At 32.9% G+C, this 26649-nt stretch overlaps 1 pseudogene; it reads left to right on the forward strand.

Annotated features, from left to right (window-relative positions):
- The window catches only part of LOC118185232 (glutamate decarboxylase-like), a 115396-nt pseudogene extending 95538 nt beyond the window's left edge, over positions 1-19858 (forward strand).
- Positions 19859-26649: the final 6791 nt, after the last annotated feature.

Below are 26649 nucleotides of genomic sequence, written 5' to 3' on the forward strand. Positions count from 1 at the left end.
TATTTAAACTTTTTGAAACAAACGTTTGAAAGTAAATTAATGAACATTTGATTAACATGATTACATATAAATTATAATAAATACATCTTATATCTACTGTTTTGTGTTCAGAAATGTTAAGCCCCAAGAAAATAAAAATTTGTAACCCTTGTACTGAGTAATTGAGCGTTTTTTCTTCAGGTAGAGAAACTAAATATTTTCTTCTGATTTCCTTTATACCTCTCCGTTTATAATTGCTGTTATTTTATTTTAGTAGAAGTAAAATGAATCGAAAGCATATTCATTAGTCTAAAATTACATAAAAAACATTATTTGAGTAAATTAAAATCATTATTTAAAAGAAAACTGAGTGTTCTTTTCTTTTTTTTAATAACTCATAACCAGTCTTTTAGAAAGTGTAAATAAATTATACACATCAACGTGCATTGCACAGAAACTGTTATTCGAGAAAAATATTTATTTGAAAATAAGATAGTAACTTAAGATACAATAACACGCCGAACAAGTATTAATTTAGAAGTCAAACAACAAAAATCAGCGTTATGTTTTTAAATTTTTACAGAACTGGTTTCGATGGCTTATATCGAACCATCATCCTCAGCTGCAAAACCGCAAATGAACGAGATAAGATATAGTGATTTGACTTCTAAATTAAGCTAGTAGCTTGTTTAGGCTTTTGCTTAAAAGGTAATTTTGCTTTTCCACACAATTATTATAAGGACCAAAATTCTGAGATCATTCGAATCTTTGGATCCTAACCTAAAAACTCGTTAAACATTTCCCCCCAAAACTTTGGAATAATCACTTTTACTGATGCCCAGTATATAAAAATTCACATACACACACACACACACACACACAAAAAAAAAAAAAAAAAAAAAATATGATTACAATTTCAGTGGTAAATCAGTATCTCTCATGACGACCCTGACTGATACAGTATTTCAGTGTGGCATCCAACAGAATCAGTCAGAATTTTTTAGTAACCTGTACATCGGCGCATCATTCAAAATTCTCAAAACTATCTCCCGAATCCTTCCGATAATTTTGGGCATAGATAAGGAAGTTCATGAGCATTATTGAAAGTTCTTGAAACTATTTTTCGAATTGTCCTGATAATTTTGGATATAGATAACAAAATTCATACTCATCATTGAAAATTCTCGAAACCACCTCTTGAATAGTTACGATAATTTTAGACATACATATCTTATTGCTAATAAATCTAATAATTCATTACCGGGCTATATTAACTTTTTACCTGGCTATTTCATATGTCTATAAGCCGAACTCTTCAACCTAGCTGTTTAATTTTGAACTGGTTTTCAAATACATGGCAAATAAAAAATAATGTTACAGGAAGAAAATATATCTGTCACTACTATAATAAATTTACTTCACAAATGCAGATAGAGCATGGACGCGTAACTCTTCATATTTCTATGGACATGCACAGATGTTCGATGCGGAGGCCTTTTGTAATACGGCAGACGTCTGTTTAGTTCCTAAACCCTTGCCAAATAGGTGTATGGATCCATCATATTCTAAATGTTGGACCCATAAAGGCGGTCAAATGACTTACGTCTCGTCTTGAATTTCTAACTCAGTAAAATAACTCAGAAGAAAGTTTAAAATAAATCATTGTCCGCCTAACGGTTACATAATATAACTTTCCATTGAAAATATTTTAGAAAAGGAAAGATCAGACTTAAAAAATAAACTTTTACGGGAGAAAAATTTCACAACTTTTCACAAGTGCTTAATCCAACTTTTCGTCAACGTTTCCTTTGGCTACTAAGCTTTTATGAAGGACGTGTCAGACGTATATGATGATTGAATATTAGAAGGCAAAAAATATCATCAGATTGAAAGAAGTGTAATGCTGGCATCAGAGTCCAGGCAGCTGCAATACGAAGGGGTAAAAAATTTAGATATGCCGGACAGAAAAATGTCTCTAACCTAGTGCGATATTTACCAGCGACTCTAAACTAGTGCAACAAAATGCCTCTAACCTACTGCGAGGTAGAAAGAAAGAAGGTCGTCAAACAAGAAATAGAAAAATACAAGAAAATATCACAATCTAAAGAGATTTCACCAATATCAAAATGCCGAATTTGACCGAAACCTCTGAGAAGAGAGACGTTCATCTTCTTTTGATTCCTCATTGCTTGATGTAACGTTATTGATATGAAAATTTGATGATTAAGGTGAAAGATCTCTATCTGGAATTAAAATATTTGATAAAATGCGAATTAAACATTTTGACTAAACTTTAAATCATTGTCAAATCAATGATTCTTCCCACGACTACAAATATTTCAGCATACACAGCCGCCATTGGTGAAATAAATTATGATCTCTTCCTAGGATTACCAAGGAATTATTGTGAAAGACAGAGTTTCATGTGGGAAACGTGTTCATGAAGGATATTATTGGGAATAGTTGCGAAATCTGTGAAGCAAATGCATAAAAAGGCCTGACCTGCTTAGGGATTGGAAATAATTTGAAGGAGTTCCGCAGAAAATTGAGACAAGTCTCCTAACCAAGTAAAAGGCTGAAGGTTCACTCCACCAAAAATAAAATCTTCGTAAAATTCTTCCACAGATTAAATGATCTCTATACGGATAGCAAAGCGAAACATGTTTCTTCAGTAGTTATTCACGCCATTCAAGGACTGAATAAAAGTAGTAACCTACAACGAATAGCAAATATGGGCCAGGTGGATCATAACTTTTGTGAACAATAGGATCACACAGGAGTGTAAGAAGATACTGCCTGAAGTAAAATTAACTTGAGAGCAAGAATATTAGGGAGAATAATTAAATAAAAATATTAGCATTGCGTTTTAGATTAACTTAGTATTAGCGTATTCCGATGAACATTACTGGTTCAAAATTTAAAAAAAAGAACAGGAATAGTAATTACCAGAAATGGTAATTACTATTCCTCTGACGATAAGCCAGCAGTGGACAGATTGAAATCTGTCAGATTTTTACATACATAATATCAGAAACTAAATTAGTGAATAATTAAAAAACGTGACACTGCGTGATTTCTATTTCAAATGCCATTTGTATTACAAAATAAAACCATATTTATTCAAAATTAGTCGCATTTTGGATAGCAAAGGATCGAAAGTAGCTCACGAGCCTCAGTTAAGGTTCGGAGCGTAGCAGTTTGGCTATGTCTGGATATATCATACTTATAAACATAAAGGTTAATTTTAATCTTGAAATAGCTATCCTTTCGACTACACCTGAGCAATAAACATTTTTAATTTATATAAAATTTTATGAGGGTTAGATTATACCACAATTTATAGTTCATATTGACTCTGCTTTTTTCTCCAAAGATGCATTCAAGGGCCTTGCACTATGGGGTATATGGGGTAAAAGGAAGAGAAACCTCAGATTGTCCAAAGCGAATAACCTGCTATGAAGCGGAGGATAGCCAGATTCCCGAGATTCCTACATACTACAGCTCAAAAGAGAATCTATTTTCCCAAATCAATGGCTCCCTCACTCCTTCGTGACGGATGAGTCGCTTGTGATTACTGCTCCCTCCTTCCCCCCCAAAAGGCTTTTGTTACTTGACACCGCTTCTAGACCCCCGTCGTAATTTTGCCCCCTTTATGACTGCCGAGGCCATGGAGCTCCATGGCCGAGGCAAAAAGTCGAATCCAAAGCCCCTTAAACAGCTTCCAGTGCCCCTTTCATAATGGTGGGAATATTCCCTCCTAAATTTAGATTCAAGGTGCAAAATACTTCGTAAAAATATACATATAGAAAACGGCCTGACTGTAAGTGCTCATTCTTTTGAAATGTAGTTTAATTTCAAAGCTAAAATTATCAGGTTCAATGGTTCTTCTAACCTTCTTCGGAAACATACAATGACCTGACTAGAACAGAGAGCTTACTAAAGCTATGTTCACTAATTGTAGTAAGTAGACAGGATACAGACGAAGGGTATACAAAACCCTTTATTTTTTCTTTATATACAATGACTTCCGTACTTCGGAATACAATGACCCTCCACTCGGGGTCTAACTTAAAAGATATCAAAATAAAACTAAACTCTAATTTAACTTTAGAATAAGATTGGCCTTATAATAACAGAAAGCGTATGTAGCACAGAGACTGTGAACACTACAATACGTTTAATTTATCAAGAGGATTAAAACCTCTGGCCTGGAAGGCAAAGTAGCAACTGCGTAACTTCTAAGGTAAGCGGCCTGCTTCGAACTCACGGCTTCCTCTCTTCTGCTTGGCAAAAAGGCCACACTTAAATACTTGGCGTTCGCCAGACAACTTTGCATAAACTCCTTCACGCTTATAATTCTGGCCGGAAGTAGAAAATAAGAAGTGATAGTAAAGATTTAAAATAAAATAAACGTTAGTAAAACTTAAGATCCTTACAAAATAACGAGGGCTAACCGAATAAAAAATAAATAAAATCACAAAAATAAGATTAATTCTAATTATTTTTTTAATCAAATCATTTCATGTTTTGAAATTATTTGAAATGTTTTACAATATTTTTTGCAAATATCTAGAAGACTATGTCATTTTTGTAACTACATATCTTTTACGCATCCATAAACAGATAATGATTATAATTAAACAACCCGTAAGCTATTCAATTCTTCAGGAATATTCAAAATAAGTTTTAAGAAATGGTAACCTGGTATTGTATTCATAATTAGACATATTGGGAATAAATTTTTAACTGCAAAACTTGCATAAATAATAAGAAAGTATAATTATTTCATGCTTGCTCTCGGTTTCGATAACTGCAAAGCTTCAATGTTTAAAAGGTTTTCCCTTTAATGAAATGCTGCAGTTTCAAGCAATAATTTCCTCTGCGGTCATTTTCAGTCCCTGAATTTTACTTTAAAAAAAAACACAATTTAACTTTTTACGGTAATAAGAGCAAAATTGAGAGAAATTTTATATCTAGAAGCAAATAAAGTTTCAACAAAAAATGAATACATGCCTTCAAAATTTACGTATATTTTCACTGGGAAATTCGTAGAAGTGGGGGATGAAAAAAAAAAAGATATTCACTAAAACATGTTTTACTAAATAAAAATAGTAAATAAGAAATTAAAATATAAATATATAGAAAAAATTACCATTGAATATTTGAAAATAATTCTAATTGAAATTTTAAATTTACTTCAACAGAAAACTGTTCAACAGAAAAAGTGTGAATTGTTGATTTGCAGACAAAGTCTGTATTCAATAATTAGTGAAAATATTTGCTATTCCAATTTATTTAAATCCACCTGCAGATAGCTAGAAGTGGCATGTTGATATATAAGATGGAATAGTTTTGTTCACAATAAAAATCACTGTAAGCTCAGGGCACAATCACAGTTATTTAAACGCATATGTAGGCAAAATATGAAATATTGTATAAGAAATATCTCCACAGGAGAAACGCATTCACAGAACAGTTACTGCAAGAAAGCATTAAAAATAGCTTTAGCTAAAAATAGTTTTAGCTAAAATTTTTTTTCAACTTGTTCTAGTTTATAAATCCTATTTGATCAACATAAATATATATTTTGTGTTTGAAATGTATAATAAGTATTGGTCTTAATTACCCTATGAGAAGAAACTTGACTAGATGTTTGCTTTCCAGTTATATGCAGCACAGTTATGAAAATATATGAAGATATTGCCTTTTATGAAGGAATTACATTTCTTTGTATATTTAAATGCTTAAGCTGGAAACAATGCATTGCAAATACATTCTTAAATATGAGTTTAAAGAATATATAAATATTAAATATTGAAGAAAATATCGGGGAAAATATGGGAGGAAATACTGGAGAAAATGCGGGTTGATATTAATCTCATCAACCCAGATTTTTTCTAAACAAGCTAAAAAGTCCTTTGCTGTTTATGCAACTTTTTATTCTGAACTTTCAATAAAAAAGTTTTTAAAGCGTTTTAAATTTTCTCATTTCAAAGGAATTAAAACAAGCGAACGTTTTCATATAAACTAAAATCAGATAAAAATTTGAAACAAGAAACATTTTTCAAATAATCAATAAAACAGTTTTCTTTAGCTTTCTCTCATAGTTATCTCATTTCTCATAGTCATATCATACTCATAGTTATAATCATAAAAGAGCTTTCCTTCGAGGAAATGTAAGCAGAGCAAAGCATACGCTAAAATCTTCGTATTCTTTCTGGAAAAATAACGCCAGAATTTCTCCCAAGAGCATTTTTCTGCTGGAAAATAGCCTTGCTCATGTTCACAGGAACAATGCGCATGAAATGATACGGTTGCAGGTTGTTGACGGGGAGAAGACAATTATGCGTCTCTTATTACGCACTCATCGCTCCGGCATCCATGGAATTCTCTGCCAGCATTGCTTCCGCCTGTCCAATATCGCAGTTTACGTGCGCTTTCTCTAAACAATCGAACTTTGTGGGAAGAGAACACATGTCTGAAAAGCGGGGGAAAAGCTTTTCCTTGTCAACCTTAAGAGTTATAATCCGATTTATATGCATCGTAGAGTAGCTTGTTTAAAGCTTTTTCCTCACTTTGACACATAGATCACAAATAGAAGACATTTCCTGTGCTTACAGATGAAATAATATTTCAATCAGAGTACGTTATTCTTATATCTGAGACATATCGACTTTCTCATTGATATATTTAAAACATCGATTAGATTTTAAACTAATCGAGATATTACTTAGATATAAATTTATTAATTTATTTAAATTTGATGAGAATGTTGGTAGAACGCTCAGAACAAAATTAAAAGTTATATTGCCAAGAACTCTGTTACCAAGAGATACTGCATACTTCCATCTGTAACATTTCATGATACATAGTATCGGGTTGTCCGGAAAATAATGCAGGTTTTTGCAATTATTTATCTTTCCTGTACATTTTTAGCAACAAAAATATTTTGAATTACATTGGTTTATATATCATTTTTAAGCCCTAATTTCGCTTTATATTTCTATATTAATTATTTTGTTCCAAAATTATTTTAAAAAATATTTACTAGGTGTTTTTGTTTAGATGTCAAAACGGGATTTTCGGCAAATTTACTTTGAGTACAAGCTAGGCCACAGCGCAGAACAAACGGCTCGAAATGTCAACGAAGTATAGGACGAGAAAAGTGCTAATGAATCTACAGTTCAACGGTGGTACCAAAAGTTTCGTCGTGGAGAATTTGACTTGGAAGATCAAGAGCGTCGTGGACGCTCTTCAGCTGTTGATGACGACGATTTGAAGACTTTAGTTGAAACAAACCCGTGCACAACTGTTCGAGAGCATGCGAAGGAGCTTGGCGTAAGCAAAACAACGATTTTTGATCACTTGAATCGTATATGAGTCATTAAAGAAGCTCGATAAGTGGGTGCCTTACGAATTGAGCGAAAATAAAAAAAAAATTGCCGTTTTGAAGTGTCGTCTGCTCTTCTCCGCAGCAAAAGCGACCCTTTTCTTGATCAAATTGTTATGTGCGATGAAAGGTGGATTCTCTCTAACAACTGCTGACATTCGACTTATGGTTGGACTGCGGTCAGACACCACAATGCTTTCCAAAGCCAAATTTGCACCAAAAGAAAATTATGGTGACTGTTTGGTGGTCTGCGGCTGGTCTCATCCACTACAGTTTCCTAACTGTAACGATTGGGTGAAACGATTACGGCAGATAAGCACTGTCAGCAAATCAACGAAATGCACCAAAAATTGCAACGCATGTGCTCGGCATTGATCAACAGAAAGGGGCCAGTTCTTCTCCACGACGATGCTCGGCCGCACGTCGTGCAACTGACCTTACAGAAATCGAACGAATTGGGATGCGAGACTCTCCCTCTTTCCCCATATTCGCCTAACCTCTCGCCGACCGATTACCACTTTTTTAAACATCTGGATAACATTCTGCAGAAGAAATGCATCAGAAACCAAAACGAGGCAAAAAACGCCTTTAACAACTTTATCGCGTCCAGAACTCCGGAATTTTATTCCAAAGGCAAAAATAAACTTATATCTCGTTGGTAAAAATGCATTGATTCGGCTGGTGCTTATTTTGATTAATAAGATTGTTTTTGAGTTTAGTAACGATACTTTAAAGATATAGATTAAAAACCTACATTATTTTCCGGTCAACCTAATAAGAAACCAAACTCTTTATTAAAGTTGTTCTAAACTCTGCATTAAATCCCTTGCTGGTACTGAGCAAAGCTATATAAAAGTCAATTTATATAGCAAGATTTGGCACAACAACAAACATAAATGAAAACTATTTTCATGTACAACATGGGTATTAATATCATATATGCCAACAACTACGATTCTAATTTTACGTAATGAATCAGCAAGTTCTGAAGAAAATACCGAAGATTAAGAATCAAATGGAATTCTGAATATTGTTTTACAAGTTTTTCAAGGAGTCTTAAAGAAGCTGTTTGTGTCCGTTGCTCAGATAGATTTATTCATTTTTGAACACATTTTATTTGAAATAGACAGACTTTTTTAAATGTTTCAGCCAGACTTGTTATTCATTTTAAACATATTAGTAGAAAAGTACATTTCAAAGTTAATTAAGAACTACCACAAGAGTCATTTTGAGTTAGAATTCGATTTGAAAAATCAAAAGAAGATAAATATTTGAAAATAATAAAATGTGTCAGCCAAAAATGTATAATTAGTCTTTTTTGTGAATATACTATATTACATTTCATAATAAATACAGAATAAATTTCATAGTAAATACATTTCAAAGTAATCACATTCATTTTTAATCGCTAAATTGCAAATAAACAAAATCTAGTGTGGCCAGCACATGATCTCCTACCAATTCCGTACCTAACATGGAACTGATGGAATAGCAACAAGCTTTAAGTAAACTATCACTTCTAGTTGAGCAGTTGTAAATCAAATCTAATTTATTTTTAAACCTTACACCTCAATGTCAATTATAAACGCAACTAATTCTTTATTATTCTATTCTCCCACAATCGACAATGATAACTACACTCGCTTATGTACACATGCGTTCTAATGCTTTGATTTGAAAATATTGAGACGATCTTAGTATATCTTCTGGTCATATGATGTTTCGGATTCGCAGTTCTATGACTCAGTCTAAAAAAATTTAAAACCAACATATCTTTAGAATTCCCGATAGAGTATTACGTTTTGCCATACATTTCATTTCCAGTCATTTCTCAGTTTATTATATTAATATTCAGTTTCTTTAATCAGATGATCAACATTTTTATTTGTTGAACTTTCTTCGCGTTTACGCCTTAAACGATACAAGAACAAAATCACAGATTTTTTAAAATCAGTGTATCTTTCGAATTCCTACTACAGTGTTAAATGTTGCCATACATTTTGTTATATTCGCTTTGTTATTTACATATCCTATATTATTTCTTTAAAAATAGAACATAACGATAACATTTGGGGGCAGCATTTTTTTATTTGAAAAGTGAAAGGCACAAAATTGAAACGAAAACAAAATCGAGGATTGAGGCTTATTTAACTTCTTCATAACGAGATCTCGCTTTCATAATGAACTTATTCTCGTTGCATTTAGAATAATTCAGAGAATACATTTAACGTTGATAAATATAATAGGTAGTTTTCATTTCCATCTTATTTTAATGCAAAATGGGAGAAGTTTTCGATTATCTCATAATACATTTTCTCTCCCAAAGTCTATTCATAACTTCAAGTAAAATAGGACTTCCGATTGTCCATTAAAGACTGTTATGGATTTCATGGGAAGAATCAGTTCCGGCTGTCCTACTTACCCCAAATCTAACCAACTCTTTATATAAATCTAGAAAGATTAAACACGCAAAATAGAAATTTTTGGATATAAGAGTTACCGTGGACAAAAAACTCGTTACACACATACAGACACACGAGAGACAAACATCATTGTTAAAATAGTAAACACGTGTTGTGGGAACCCTAATTCGTGATTATTCATTGAAAACTCACTATACAGTTTTTGGAATGTAAGCATTATTTCCCTTAGCTATGAGTATAGGTTGGCGGAAGGAAAACAGTGAGTACAGTTTTTTCTCTTTTAAACTCACTATCCAGTTTTTGGAATGAAAGCATTATTTCCCTTAGCTATGAGTATAGGTTGGCGGAAGAAAAACAGTGAGTACAGTTTTTTCTCTTTGGCGCAGCTGTCAAATTCATGCTCGTTTCATAGGCTCAAAGCCCCTTAATAGTGTAAATAGGCCTTTTTGGTAAAGTACCATTTTCGTATGTCTACTTTTACTCAAAACTTCATAAGGTTCTTGTATTACCCTAACTAATTATTATTTGATTTTGACCATTAGTTCTTTCCGTATTCTTCACCAGAATGTAAATTAGTTTGCAGTATTCAAGCTCAGGTTTTTGGATGGGAGACACAGAGAGAGATAGAGTTCTACCACTCGCATAGCATGGTTACGTTTCGGCCAGCTGTAGCTAAATGTAGTTATCTCAGAAAATAGACGGAAAATGGATTTTTTTTGGAAGTTTGATGCAATTGTTATCGTGGATAAAAAAAATCACCCCACACATACAGACACACAAACAGCACAGTAAAAATATGTCGTGAGGACAGTAATTCGTGCTAATTCCTTGAAACCTTACTGTCGAATTGTTGGATCGAGAACATTACCTTTCCTACCTATGTATATAGGTTGGCGGGATGTAATAAAGCATAATGTAATCGCTTTAATCAATTGTGCTGGCATTAACTTACATGAATTGAAAGGTTTAAGCAATGTTTCATAATAAGTCCTAGTTTAAACCTATTTGTAGCTAAGTTAATGAAACATTTCGTAATATCTGAAAACCAGACTACGACAGTAGACGTCAACCTGAATGCCAGTGGTCTTTTTACGAAGGGAGGGAGATAACTATCGATAGAATTGCAAGATACTTCGAAATGGTTTAAAAGGAAAGAGGGGAAATGTAACAGCTGGAAGGAGTGGAGAGGAAGGTGGTGATGGCATAATGCGCTTGTATCGAATGACGCCCCCCCCCTCCCTATGGTTTGGCAGGGAAACTTCGCATACTTTTATTTCCAGTTTCTGTCTTAGCCATTACAAAACACATCAGATCTCTAAAATCATAATTAGTATTAGGAGAAAGTCCCTAAAAGGAATTACGCAGGATTTGGGATGTTAGGGGATCGGACAAAGGAAGCTGAGAGGGGCAAACGACGCACTTACCCGCCTTATTAAAAGAGCACCTGAAACTAATTGTTTTCTCGCCTCGTTTTTTTTTTCGGGGGGGGGATGAAATGCAAACCATGTCCCGCTCGTTCCAGATCGAGATGGACAGTTTTCTTCTTTTTTCTTTTCCGTGAACAAACATTTTTTTCAAATAATTATTTTTTCAATACTGCTTCAAATTAAGTCCGAAAAAATGAATTTTGTTCCTCTCATGTATTAAACTAATTACTGATGTTATTAATTTGCATCTGAAAGAATTAGACAGTTTTGCTTAAATTAAATCTTACGAATTAATTAAGTATCATTAAAATAAGTATAACTCATTTTATTGATCGTATATTTAACTACTTGATGCCATCATACCTCATTACATTTTATATCATATCATCTCATTATATTTTATATCATATCACCTCATATATTTTATACCATAATACCTTATATGGTTCTTTAAAAATTCTCTTTATTCTGCGAAATATTCGAATTCCATGTTCTGTAACAGCTTTAAATAATATTAAAATCTTGTAGTTTAAATAATTTAAATAGATGAACATTAAGGTATTTGTGAATGGCAATATTTGAAACCAGACTCGAGTGCATCGTGCGACTCTCGCACGAAGAATGTAATTTATTTTTAAATGTGAGAATATGTTTTCTCTTTTTTTTATGTCGCCATTTTTTTGAGTGTTAAATAAAAGTTATTGCTGTGTTCCATCATTGGAGTTGCTTCATTTCGCCAAAGAAGTATTAGTTCCTAAATAATAATTAAAATATTTATAGGCAATCATTTAACGAAAGTCCAAATGGAAACAACAGAAGAGGATTACTATATCTGTTGTTACTAGCATATGTTTTAATTCAGCAAGGTCACATTTTCTTTAAAATGTACAATTTTGGAAATGTAGATAAGCGTTAAAGTTATTCAAAAGTAAATTAGATTAGAGAAAGAGATTGAGAAAGGAGAAAACTTTCTTCTAAATTTTGTCAAACAGATTGACATTTTCTACCATATCCTATAAATTTCTTAGTGGTTGCATTTACTAAATTAAGGCAAATTACACTAGGGCTATCTGCTTAAGAGAAGGATGGCTTAGTGGAAGACTTTCTAAAAGGCCTGTATTAATGTTACATATGAGGAAAACCACGAAAACACTCATGCAGCTATTTCATTGGCCGGGATTTGAAATACCAGTGTTCAGCGGTCATAATCGCAAGACTGCTACTGGGCAAAATTTTTAATGACTAGAACTTTTTTATTTACATTTATTCCTCAAAACGATTCTCCTAATCCTTAATTTTGAAAGTGTTCAAAGATGTAGAAAAATTTCAGATAATGCTTACTAATCTCTTTCGAAACCGGGGGAAAACTAGAGAGAAGTATGCTTTTACCTTCATGCCTTCGCGTAAAAGCTTATTAAGAAAAAGGGTTGGTTAAACCCCGTATGTAATGTACAATCAAACGAAAGGTTCAAGGTTTCAGAATCATTAGCGTTTCATCGAAAATATGGAGTAATATTTCAGCAATAATCATAAATTAATAAAATTCTAATGAAATTTTCACCGAATTTATAAAATTTGTTTCATAGTTTAATATCAGGAGTACAAAAACATTGTTTAGATTTTAAATGTGATCGAACTAAATTCCTGATAAATTTACTACTCAAAACTTGAGCTAATAACCTTCACTATACTCATATTAAGTGTATGAACAAGTTCTGCAGAATCTATTACTGCTTATACATTATTTGCAATAAAATACATTTTATTACGTTACCATAATTATACAGTTTTGTGTTCCCAGTTCTTTGTGTTCATTAATTTACTTGCCAAGGAATAGTAGTATTTTTTCATGGAGGAAATGGTAGACGAAAATGTTTTCTCTTTGCCGTAATGTTATCTTTACATATCAGTGGTAACAGGATTGTCATTAAATTAAATGAAATGCAGAAATACGACATCGCAATAATATTAGATGCAAAAACAGTACTTTTATAACACACGAAAACATAGCACTTAACCAACTAACTGCTATTATCTTGCTTTTTGATAATCGCAGTAGTTTTATTCTTAAACTTCTGTGATTAACAAAATTACGTTATATAGTCCTTATTGAACAGAAATTAAAACCAATGTATAAAGTATTTCTCCCGCCTTCATAGCATGCCTCCGTGGTGTAATGGTCAGCCAACTCGGCACGTATTCGAGAGGTTCGTGGTTCGAGTCCTGGCGAGGGCATTGCTCATTTTGTGTCACTCCTGCTTTAAATTAACCTAATGTCTCTAGAAATGTATTATTAATGAATATTTACAAGAATCAAATCTTTCAAGAACTATTTACTTAGTTCAATGCACACCTATTGAACTATTCAATGAAAAATGCTTTTAGGATGATTCGGTTTTAATTTCAGTCAAATAATATATGGAAAATAGAACTGAAAATATTTTTTTCTTGAGCAGTATAGATAAAACAGTAGTTCAACATGGTAGAATTATTGCATAAATAATTAAATTGATCCATAAAATTCCTCGTAACAGTAGTTAGAATGGGTAGAAAAAATATTATCATTATAACTTCATAGCTAAAACGAAAGTTTGGGAACAATGTTAGCAAATTTATTATTCTTATTAAAATTAGCATTACGAGTGAGAAATTACGCATTCATAAATAATAATCAAGTTATAAAATGTTTTCAGGAGCTCTGTGCTTTCAATAAATTATTAATGGAGCAATATTTATCAAAACAGAAGAGTTTTTCATACATTACAATATTTTTCTAGTTTTAATTCAACTTATACACTATTATAGTATACTCTAAATGATAAACATACTTGCTGTTCTTTTCATCAGGTCATCCGCACTTCTTCAACCAACTTTCGAGTGGATTAGATATTGTATCCATGGCTGGAGAATGGCTGACTGCAACTGCAAATACCAACATGTGGGTAAAAGATATTAATCTGATATCAGGAGCAGTAACTTTTAAGATCTTGCTTTAATTCTTCTCCTCCCTCCATAGGTTCACGTATGAAATAGCTCCTGTGTTCATTCTAATGGAACAAGTGACGCTCAAGAAGATGAGAGATATCATCGGATTTCATAACGGCGATAGCATCCTTGGACCAGGTTATCACTTTTCTTAGAATACGATCTGTCAATAAATACCATAATCATTAAAAATATTGCAAACTTGACTCAAATATTTTACAGGGGAATCCATCTCGAATTTGTACGCTGCTTTGTGTGCTCGACATAGTATGTTTCCATCTTAGAAGCAAAAGGGACTGATGGGCTTAGGACAACTTGTCATCTACACCTCAGAACACGTAAGGAAACCATTTTATTCTGCTAACAAAATGATATAGTAAAGATCTGTCCTACAAACTGGCTACACTAAATGGGAAATACGTGCTATATTAGCCTCGTTTGAAAGCTCAGTGTTTGGGACGTAATTGCTTCCCTGTCAATTACGTTTTCTTTCTTTTTCAGAGCCATTACTCAATGAAAGGCGCTGGTATGGTGATGGGGCTGGATACTGACAATGTCATCGAGGTTCGCTGCGATTACAGGTGAGTAAAAACTTATATATATTTAATCCAATAATAGCATTCATGATTAAATCCCCGCTTTAATTCTTTGTGCCTTAAAAAGTATCATAAATGTGATATAATGATATTTGATAATTGATAAAAATTTCTGTAACATTTGTAGGTACGATTATTCCTTGTATCTCAATATGAGTTTACGGTAAAATTCAAGTATAAATTTATATTAGTTTTATTTAGATTAACGATCTAAATTCAAGGAAAGTTGTATTAAAAATTTAAGATGTTTTTTCAAATAAAAGCTTTTTAGCATTAGTGCTAACTCATTTTTAAAAAGCTTAAAAATTACATATTTTATTTCAAGAAAGAAGAGAAAAACTAATATATTTTTAGCTTAATGACGGTTTTCGCGCTGTACTGAAGTAATTGACATTTTTCAGTAGTATATCTATGTTACTTTACAGTAAGTTTATTTTACAACCTAATAGTATTGGTTTCATTAGTTTAAGAACAGCATAAATTAAAGTATATTGCTAAAATACTTTTAATGCAGACCTTTTTATAAAAAAATGAGCAATAATTTCGCTCTTTAAAGTGGACCGTGTAAATTGAATTAGGAGAAACTTTTCCCACCCTTCTCGCCACGACATATTCAATATGTGTGAACAGTAGCAATGAAATTTAACCGATCTGAAGAAATAAGAAGGCTGTAATTTATGTGGCTACATGATCTTTGCTGGGTCTTGAGTTAAACTCAATTTCTGAATCATTGTTTCATATTTCCAACAATTTATGTTATGCTTACTACTAGTATTTTCTGCATTTTACTAAAATTAGTTTGATTTCTCTCCAAATTAGTGCTTTTACTAGAGAATATCCTGGAAACAGTAGATTCTTTGTTTTTATTTCTTGAGAGTTTTCTCCCAAAATAGATTACATAAAATTTGAAAAATTAACTTCAGTATTTTCTTTTACAAATAAGAAAGTGCTAGTGAAAACGTATTACCACGATACGAAATTATCTCATTTTGAAACAACAAAGATTAAAAATGTCCAGGTATAAAAATGGATTTGAAGAAATTGTCCCAGGTATTCAGGAAATTGCTAGCTTCCTATGTGCCAACTTCTCTCAAAAGTAAACTCAGCCTACGAAAGTCTAGTCTCTCTCTGGCACACCTTGAGGCACGATCAATTTCCAGCATACTTATGTAGATTTTGGTTCAGTAACACAAACTTGTGTGAATGGAACATGAGGTTGAAATATTTTTCACCTTTAATTATTTCTTTGTTAGTTGCTTATTTAGGCACATGATTCACCCTGCTCATAGTATCTGCTAAATCAGACCACAATGTATAAGATGCCATACATCCTAAGAAAGCCAGGAAGCAGTACTTTGCTTTACTTTGCTCCATCGACAGAGCAGCTATTCCACTTGGAGCATGGTGCTTATCAGCCTGTTTAAACCCTGCCAATGATTCTAATTTCTTTCATACATCAGGAGACACGTTTCGTTGGAAAGAACGAAAGTTAATTGAAAGGGATGAATTCAAGAATGCGGCTAAAAGCATACTGTTTTCAACGTTCCGCTTAAGCTGTCTGGGATAGGAAGGCGATAATACATGTAAGGTTATTTTGGTTTCAAACTGAGCTATATTTTTCAGGGTTTTCAAAATTTCCCATCGTTCGAAATAGATGCATATAAAAAAACGTTACAACAACACAAATGTACATCATTTAAAAATAGGTGTGCAAGGCAGTTAACTGCTATACTCATACAAACGGAATAATACTGTACAATATGTGTTACATTTCCTTAAGTAAACATAGTTTAAAAATTATGCACTTCTGCAATATCAAATCACTGGGGCACCAGTACAAGTACACATACATATAGCGATACGAAATTATTATAATATATGTGCAATGCTATGTTACAATGTTATATTCCAATAATATTCACTGACTTTACAATCTATTATACATATCTTAGTATTGTTATGCATGATTTACATTGGAGATATAAGTTCGAATAGAACTAATCTAATGTACCAGTATGCTAGTCTCTTGAATAATATGTATATCACAAACATTTCGTAGCTTATTGCTAAGTTCAAACATGGGTTTATTTTTCGTCGCTAAATTTTGTAATTAATTTATAAGAATAATTTATTATCTATAATCTTACGCATTAAGTTGTATTATTACCAGATGATTATCATAGCGTCCGTTTTATTTAATATTTTTGGTAATAATCCTCCCTAACATAATTATTCATTAATCAATATGTAATTCCTCTGACATGGCATAAGTACATTTAGCCGTAATTCAGATTTTAATTACTGCTATGTTGTTTGTTATATAACTGCAACATTTCAAAATATGCTTATTTATATTTCTAACTTGTATAGTAGTTAGCTTTATTTATTTGGTTTTAATTTATTATTAGTATTTTTCATTAATAAATATTGCAGCGCAATGTATGATCTAGAGCAGGTGTTCTCAAACTGTTGACTAACGGATACCATATAAACAAAAATTGAAAACCTGTAGTAACACAGCTACAAAGTACAACAACCACCAGCATTCTTGAACAAAGCTCAGATCACATAAATTTAGAATTGTTAGGGGAAAAAACTCAAATCAGGATGTTGGGGTTTTAATTTTTGAATTTAATAATTAAAAACACTTTGCTTCTTTGCTTATCACCTATTTTTCTCTTGCGTACCACCAGTGGTACGCATACCACCCATTGAGAACCCCTGATCTAGAGTGCATAATGTATTCCAATTAAGAAATAGGTCACTGCCGTAAGTAGTTGATGCTTATTTAACATATAATATTTAAAGTCGAACAAGGATAAGTATATTTATGAATATTTCGAGAAATAACTTCTATTTTGGGGCACTATATAATACTAAATAACAGTTTTTTTACTATTTGTACATTTCCTTTGTATGTGTTTATACTTATTTTTTGTTTTTTCGTCGATTCATTCTATTTGCAGATAGAAAATGACAGAATGAAAATGACGGAAAATCGATTTTCTACGGTAAAATAATAATTTTTATTTGAACCATAAGTAAAAAGGATATCAGAGGGCTAAAATGGTTATAGAAAATGACGGATAATAAAAAATCTGCTCAGTTTTATCGCGCACATAATATTACAACATTCTATAAATTTCGAGATATTACCAGAAATGTACGGTAAAATTTTCATTCTGGAAAAATCGAGTAGTCAAAAATACTACCGTTAACGCTTCTGTTATATGTTCCATATTAAATTCGAAAACTTAACTGAGAAGGAATGTAATATCGACTGCTGTGCAATTAATAATATATCAGAATTGCGTCCACTGTAGTACAAGCGCGTCGTACAAGAGAAACAAAGGAAAAACACTTGTGATGTAGAATTTGAAAAGGAAAATCCATTGGTTGATTTTTATTTTATATGACTACTGTAAAGTGAATACGCGTCATTCAATTAGAAAGTAGATAATTAATAGTATTTCAAAGAATAAAAACATTCGAAATTAAATTAAAATTATGAGGATCTCTTGTTAAAAGGAATTATTTAATTCATATAAGGAGAGAAAAATATTCGATATTGACTGAATTTTTGAGAAGAAGATTATTTTCAGAAATCTCCAATTGTATTTCAGTACATTTGGGTCACAGTTTTCAGATGCGAGCTTGTAAATGGAACGGACAGAGTTGCAATCAGTTGCAAATGTTAAGAAAATTTAATTTAAAACTTTGATAATCTCATATTAAGAGAACCTGCTTAATTCATATTGCAATTCCTTCTGGAATAAGTCCTATAAACAAAGAAAAATACATAGAAATGTTACTTTTTTAAAATCCAGAAGACTTTTTCAGACGAGCACATTTTCAGAAATCCCCAAATGCATTTCAGTACATCTGCTTCTCGATATTCAACTACGAACTATGGAATGGAATAGACAGAGTTAAGAAAATTGAATTCAATAAGACTTTAACAGGCTGCATTTACTTCCAGAAATTTTCCTATTTTTGACGTCTCTATTTGAAAGCCTGCATATTTTTAGCAATATTTGTTTCGTATTTTAAGTATTATTAAAGTAAACTTAGATGTATTCAATTCTGAAGTAATAATATGGCCCAAAAATTGTTTTTCAGATGCAAGATATTAACTAGAAGATGATAATTGTTCCAAAGTTCCTAGATAAACCTCCACTATACAAGAATAAAATTCTTACAAAATTATCACAGCTGCATTAGATAGGTGCAAACCTAATGATAACTAACGGATTTTACATCTCCCGGTACATTTTTGTCAGGAGCTTGGTGTCACGAGAGACGAAAAAGAAGAAGCCTGTTTCTGAACCATTAAATGTTTGGTTATATGGAATTAATTTTAAATCAGAAAAAATAAATTAAATGAATATGTGTATTTATCAGCCCAACTTCTACATGATGGAACTGGAAATGAAAAGCGCCCTTGCCCAGATTTAAATGCAATTGAACAATAAGAAAAAATTTCGTTTTGAACTTAATTTGTTCTTTGTTTAATACAAATTAAGTTCAAAATAAAAACGAGTTCTTTGTTTTATATATTATACACATAAAATTAGCTGCAATAAGGAATAGCTGCAGTGGGCTGGCGATGGCTCTTTGCGTTGTAATAATTTAGAAAAGCTTTACTGCGTAGTTAAAAAGTAATGTTACTTAAAGAAAAACTGAAATTACTTTAAAGCTGACAACGAAGCTTGTTAATTTCTCTAACAATCACCTAACACACAAACTTTTGTTTCACATTTACTTCTGGTTATTATTCCTTAATAACTTCTGAGAACTGTCATTTTTCGTAAATTAAGAATATATAAAAGAATTCTAAATTTACATAAAGAATTTAATTTTTTCTCAATTAGGGGGCGCATGATTCCAGAAGAGTTGGAAAAATGCATCCTTGCTGATAAAGCCAAAGGTAACAAACCATTTTTCGTATGTTGTACCGCTGGGACGACAGTTCTTGGAGCTTTCGATCCTATAGAGCCTTGTGCTGATATTTGTGATAAATATGGCCTCTGGCTTCACGTTGATGTAAGTGAATATTGAATATTTCGGTTTTAAATTTTGTGATGATGCATTTTAGAGTATTGCATGAGCAAAGTTAGTTAATATTTTCAGTATTAAACATTACATCTATTCCTTAATACTTGTGAAAGATAGTAAACCAGTGTTTATGTTAAGATTCAACATGTGATTAACATTCATATATCCATAGTTGTAGAAACAAAAGGTTTCTAAATTAAAAATAAAACGTAGGTTTCAATTTCCTGTCTATTGTAGAGAAATATACCTTCTTCAATAATGAACACTATCTCATAGAAGTCTCACTTGATTCACTGAATGCGTAAATTTGGGAAAAGCAATTTTAAAATGGTCAGCAAGAGTTTTGACGTAAGTAAAGCTAACGCTGGAGCTAGAAGGTAGCCTTCTTAAATATATAGCATTCAAGAAACATTTTTGTGAACCACAAAGTTTGTTATTTTTAGCTGTACAGCAAGAACCAAAAGTTATTGCGTACAATTTATTTTTGATGGCTGTGTTTACTAGACTGATAAATCTTATACAGAATTGCACTATGTATCTTAGCTACTTTTAACGTAAATTCCAGAACTCTGTGAACATGTCTTCCATTGTGGTGCCAGCTTTAGTACACCTTGTTAGTCAGATTTTGTTTTATGGTCGTATGGCCAACTTTGAATGATCTATTAGATATTTTTTTTCAGCCGAAATGCATCTCCGCGCAAGAACTACACAAGCAAAACGTCGTGTTTGTTAACATATCTGTAACGGAAGACTGAGGATCTATAGTCGCCTTTCGAAAAGAAAATGGAAAACTCTGGATGAAATAAAAGATACATGCATTTTCATAAGCTGGTAATCTGGAAAGATGCAGAAAAGATGAAAGGTCAAAAAATAAACTCTGATAAACTAACCCCTTATAATTTACTCATTATTATAGTCACTATCACCATTTTGCTTATCTGCATCGTTTTTAATTTATTAATCTTTCCATCAGTTATTGAAGCTAACTTAACTGAATAGTTTTTGAAAGAACCAAATTAGAGTGCTTTCTTCTGATCCTGCTTTATATTAAAATTTAAATTATTAAAGCTATATTAAACATAATATGAAGTAAGCACTTAAATAGTACAAAATTTGTTGCGGATATTCAAAATTTCTTAATGTCTGGTTTCTGTAATTTTTCTTGTAAATCCAGCATTTCTCGAATTTTGCATATTGATACCCAGGATAAAGAAATAGTAAATTAAGGGAAACATTTCGGTTTTCACATTTTTTATATAAACTTCACAAGTTATTGCATGAAATGGACATATAAAAATTTTTAACAATAAGACTGAAAGAGCGAGGTGATTAAAATTCAATTAAAATGGTTTTATCATTAAAATAATAAGGAAAACTCTAATTAAGTTTTACTGATATTAAAAATTATTGTTTAACTCATTTTGTATGCTTCCTTTCGATTCAAGTTTCCATTAGAGAATAATGCGTTGTTTAAAGAGTATATCTAGTAACTTTAGCCAAAAGTATTATAACAGAAGTTAAACGAATGACTGCAGCTGCAGAAGCTTTCAATCGACATACATAACCACATGCATAAGAAGTTACGCGTTTGTCATTGTAATTGGCGAAAAATGTTTTTGAATTTTTTGGAACCGGAAATTTTCCAGCACTGCTTTCTCAATTCCTGCATGGACGGTTTTAAAAGCGTTTGGCCATATCTCACTCGTACGACTTATTAGATTTTCTATTTATTTATTATCACAGGATAGCAGAAAACTGGAAGCTGATCAAAAGCTACAGGTAGAGAATATTGAGACATTTTTTCATACTATATGCTATTGTTACAGTACGAAATCTTTTGTTTTTTATACGTATCAGTAATAAGAATACCCGCAAAGCTTAAATGATTACAGAATGATTGAAGATAAGGATGTCGAAGAGTTAGGTAGCATGTTCTGTTAGATATAAATGCAACGCTCGAATCTGGGACATGAAAAGTCGACTTGTTGACCATCAATCTTTTCCACGGAATTGGAATGAATTGAAAAGCTCTCAGCTGCGGAGGCGAGTAAGGAGACTATGTGAACTCCTGGGATGATAAAACAAAACTATGCAATACTGTGTTCTTTGCTTATAAAGTTCACTGAAATCATATAACTTGCTAGAAAGGTTTATTGTAGCATTATCTGAGAGTTCTCTAGCCTCCAAAACCTCTAACTCGCCCTTGTAAAGGTGGCTGCTATACGTAACGTGAAAAACGTATAGATAGCTTTAAAGAAAATTGCTTTTCTTTTGTGCGTTATATCACAGTTTCATACTTTATCCCTTTCTTTGCAAAATTCTTTGGTTATACGCTCGATCTTGTTACATATAAGATATCCAGATGTCGTCATTAAAGCGTGGACACGGAAGTGTTGCCTGAGTCACTAACTCGTTAATAGGGATAACCACAAAACACTCTGAAAACCCTCTTAGTGTATCATTAAATATAACTCTATATCTTGTAATAACCCCATGCCTTGAACTGCTAAATTTTCTTCTGATTTGCTATTAATCTTAGTAAAATTCTCATTTCTTCCATTACTTCATTGAAAAATTTTTAAAAAACCTATCTTACCTGTTTCATCATATCCCAACATTGATCGGATAAATTAAATGATTTTTTTTGTCTAATTTGGAAAAGAAAGGAATTATCAATTCTTTATTTAAATAAATCTTTTTAAATCTATGATAGGTAAAATTCCATTTTGTTTGTAAGTCTTTTTTCAATTAAGATTTAACTTTCTTTAAATTCTCCGGCATATCGGCAATTTGCTTAAACTGAACGAATTTTCTTAATCCAACACTTTCCGTTTAACTATGCCAGCAGATTTCTTTATCGACAACCCAGCGGGTTGCAAAATCAGGTTTAATGCATGTATGATAGAAGCCGAAATTTTAAAACAGTTTCAGCTAATTTCATATTTGACTCGTTGTCATTGACTATTGCTACGACTTTCAAAATGTATATCAATTTTTTTTTTTTTTTTGCAACAGAGGAAAATAAATTTTGCGGTGTGACTATCTTCGAAAAGTGAGCATTCTAACACATATGACTTCAACTGTGAACATGCGTCTGTAAAGTGTGCCATAAGCGCATAAAAACTAACATTATTAATATTTGTTCCCCGAGGTCAGAAGTCTGACAAATGGCTGCTTGAACTAGCTAAATAAATTTTTATTTTAAACTCCATTTCGCTATAAAGGATGAGGAATAAAGAATTTAATAAAGTTTTTCGACTTGGCAAATTATAATTTGTGCAAAGCATGTGGACGTTCTTCCACATGCTTTATACAAGTTATAATTTACATCAAATAATTACAAATTATAAATTCCACATCTTCAACTATATAAAATGGATGGTATTTTTTGCATACCATTTTCAAACTTTAACATCTCAACTAGTCTACAAAGATTGGCCCAACGTCCTGTTCAGGGATGAGTTCAGATTTGCTCTGGACTCAGATGATAAGGATTTGAAAAGAACAAAGCACAAGGAATCAGGTCACTCATTCATATGTTGTAGCATCATGTTGTTGGCTAGAATTTTAATGCGATATTGCGCCCAGCTGTACATCTTTAAAGAGGGTATTGTGACAGCTATTAGGTATTACGATAAAGTTCTATACCTCATTGTGAGATTACGCTTCAGTAGTTGGTTCTGATTCTCACCTTATCGATAATAATGCCTATTCCTATCAAGCCAACATTACCGAGTATTTGGAGAGTGAAGGCAATTCTCGTATGGCGTGGGTTCCGTATTCCCCCGACCTTAATCTCAGTGAAAATATTTGGGATGTTCTCGACCGTGTTGTCTTTGCACGTTTACATCCTCCAGACAACTGGAAACTGCCCTAATTGAGGAATGGCCACTGCTAGCATTTGCAATAGTTGACCACCTTATTGAAGGCATAAGCAATTGCTACAAAGTTTATATGAATATTCAGGGTAAACGCCTACTTTATTAATGTAAGTTTTCTTTACTTATTTTTAGCTTTAAATCTTACTTTGTTAATCATCTATAAGTGACGTCATCAAATAATTTATGAAAATTAAATATTATTTTTTTATATAGTGCTTGTTTTCTTTCATGAACACGTTTGATACCATCAAGTGCAATTTGTAGTTAATCGAAATTTTGGTTTAAAGATTTTGTTGACTTAACAATTGCGTCCTTAACTTTTAGAAGCAAGTGTAATTTTTAACAAGCTTGAGGAGACATTCGCATGCTCTTGACTGTGAGACGTTAGTAAAATAAGTAAATACACTCATGTCCATAAATTAAGGATAATTCGGAGTCACGCAGAAATCGAACTCTAAAATAAATATATCACCTGTAAAATCACTACACATCTTCAAGAATCATATGCAAATTTCAGGAAGTAACCAGATGACACCGATGGTACGTCACAATGACGAGAGTGTAAGAGAGTGATATATTAGGAATACAGGCAAAGAAGTAAAATTGTTCGCAGGCTCTTTATAAGCATTTCAGTGCAATAACCGAATAGTTATGACACAAAGGACGCATTTGGATGATTTTTTACGTGGTAGAATTATCTTCCGTCTGGAATGTGGGCGTACCCAACTGGAAGTATCAGACGAACTTGGGATTGCCCAGAGTGTCATCTCCAGGCTTTGGCAAAGATTCCAAGATGATGGTAATGTGAGTAGACGTTACAGCACAGGTCGTCCCAGAGTTACAACGCTGAATGAGGACCGGTGTTTGGCAGTTACTGCCAAAAGATACAGGCGGAGCACAGCCTCAGATCTGTCTCGTCAGCTCTCTTCAGCCACTGGTACGACAATTTCAAGGCAGACCGTGTACAGACGCTTAGGACAGATTGGTCTATATGCTCGTAGACCTGTCAGATGCGTTCCACTTACTGCAACTCACTGTCGCCTGCGGTTAGTCTGCAGTAGAGAGCATGCATTGTGGACACCGCAACAGTGGGCTTGTTTGATGTATTCCGACGAGTCCAGGTTTAGCCTGCAGTCTGATTCTCGCCGCACTTTCATATGGAGAGCTCTAGGTACCCGTGACCACCAAGAAAACATCATTGAATGACACCGTTACGGTGGTGCAGGAGTGCTCGTTTGAGGTGGAATTATTCTGAGTTCCAGAGCTGACCTGCATGTTCAAATTGGAACCATGACAAGCCAAACCTATCGGATCGTCATTCTGGAACAACATGTACGTTTGTTTCGGAGCGCCATGGGCGCACAATTTGTGTTTATGGATGACAACGCCCGTCCTCACCGTGCAAACATCGTAAGCGAATGCCTTCAATCGGAAGATATCACCCGTATGGACTGGCCAGCATTCTCACCGGACTTAAATCCAGTAGAGTACGTGTGGGACATGCTAGGCCGACGAGTTGCAGCCCGTCAACCTCTTCCTACATGTCTGCCGGAACTTCGGAGAGTATTGCTTTTTGAGTGGTGTAATATCCCCCAAGATCAGATCGATAATTTGATACTCAGCATGCCTAGGCGTTGTACGGACTGTATTGCATCGTCTGGGAGACATACAATGTATTAACAATCATACCAACCATGTAATATTGGTTTTTTGTAAATAGGTTTTTTTTTGTAATTTGCTCCAGGGAGAAAAAATCGCTATTTTTTTTAATAATATCAAACATATAGCCTCTTTTTTTCTCTTTATCTTTTGTTTAATAAATAAGCTTTACAAATAAGTGAAATTTGTTTTGCTTCTAACTCTTCCTTTGCCTGATTTTGCATTATCCTTAATTTATGGACATGAGTGTAAATAAAAATACTATAATATATATTTTACATAAATTTCGTAATAGCATTGTATGAAAAAGATAATACGTAATATAAATACCGTGTAAGATACTTTCTCTCTCCTTACAGCATGCCTTCGTGATGCAATTAAAAGGCAAGACCGGTTAGCAGTGAAAAATCTTGTATTTCGGCAACATCATTGTTGCTTTTCCACTTTTCTCGACTTAAAAAATCTGAAAAAGATATCTAAAGTGGATCCCGAACTCAAAGGTGATGGATGATAATTCGTCCCCGCTAAGAATGGGAGATTCTCTCCCCTACTCTACAGTCGCCCTTTCAGTGGTGGAAAATGTAAGGCAATTTTTCCCTCTTTAGCGGGTTCCTTCGACGTGCAATTGAAAGCATGTCCGGCCAGCCAGTTGACAGATCAGGAGTTCGAATCCCGGTGAAGACATAGCTCATTTTCCATGTTTCCTGCTTTAACAAACCTAATAACTCTACAACTTATAACACAACATTTAAAGAACCGGAATGAAACTCGAAGGAAGAGCACCTTATCAAGACAATTATAATATTTGAATCATTAAAATAAATTAAGCTAACAACAGATGTCGAATGAGACGTGAAAGCGAACAGAGCGAATATTCTGAACTGAAGAGTCAGATCTGCGGCTAGAGCGAAAACGCAAGATCAATATAAGGTGGAAGTAGAACAAACTAAGGACCTACAGTCTACCTACATTAAGCAGATGCCTATTACCGCCAGATGTAAGAAAAAGCTCAGTTTATTTGCAAAACAAGAGCAGTCAGCTTTGATGAGATGCATCGATTTATATAATGCTTTGGTAAGATCTTGCTAGAACTTTTCTTTTTTTTTAATACTAAATGGACTCCCCCCCAAAAAAAAACATATACACATATGTGATAAAGTCAGAAATATTTCAATAAATAATAAAGAAAGAATGTTAGTGTTTACATAGGAGGAGTTTGCCCGCAATTTGACAGCTGCTTGGTTTTCTAATCAA

Source organism: Stegodyphus dumicola, chromosome X1 (genome assembly GCF_044657685.1).
Source record: "Stegodyphus dumicola isolate Sdum_Otavi_A_Nest chromosome X1, ASM4465768v1".
NCBI lineage: Eukaryota > Metazoa > Arthropoda > Arachnida > Araneae > Eresidae > Stegodyphus > Stegodyphus dumicola.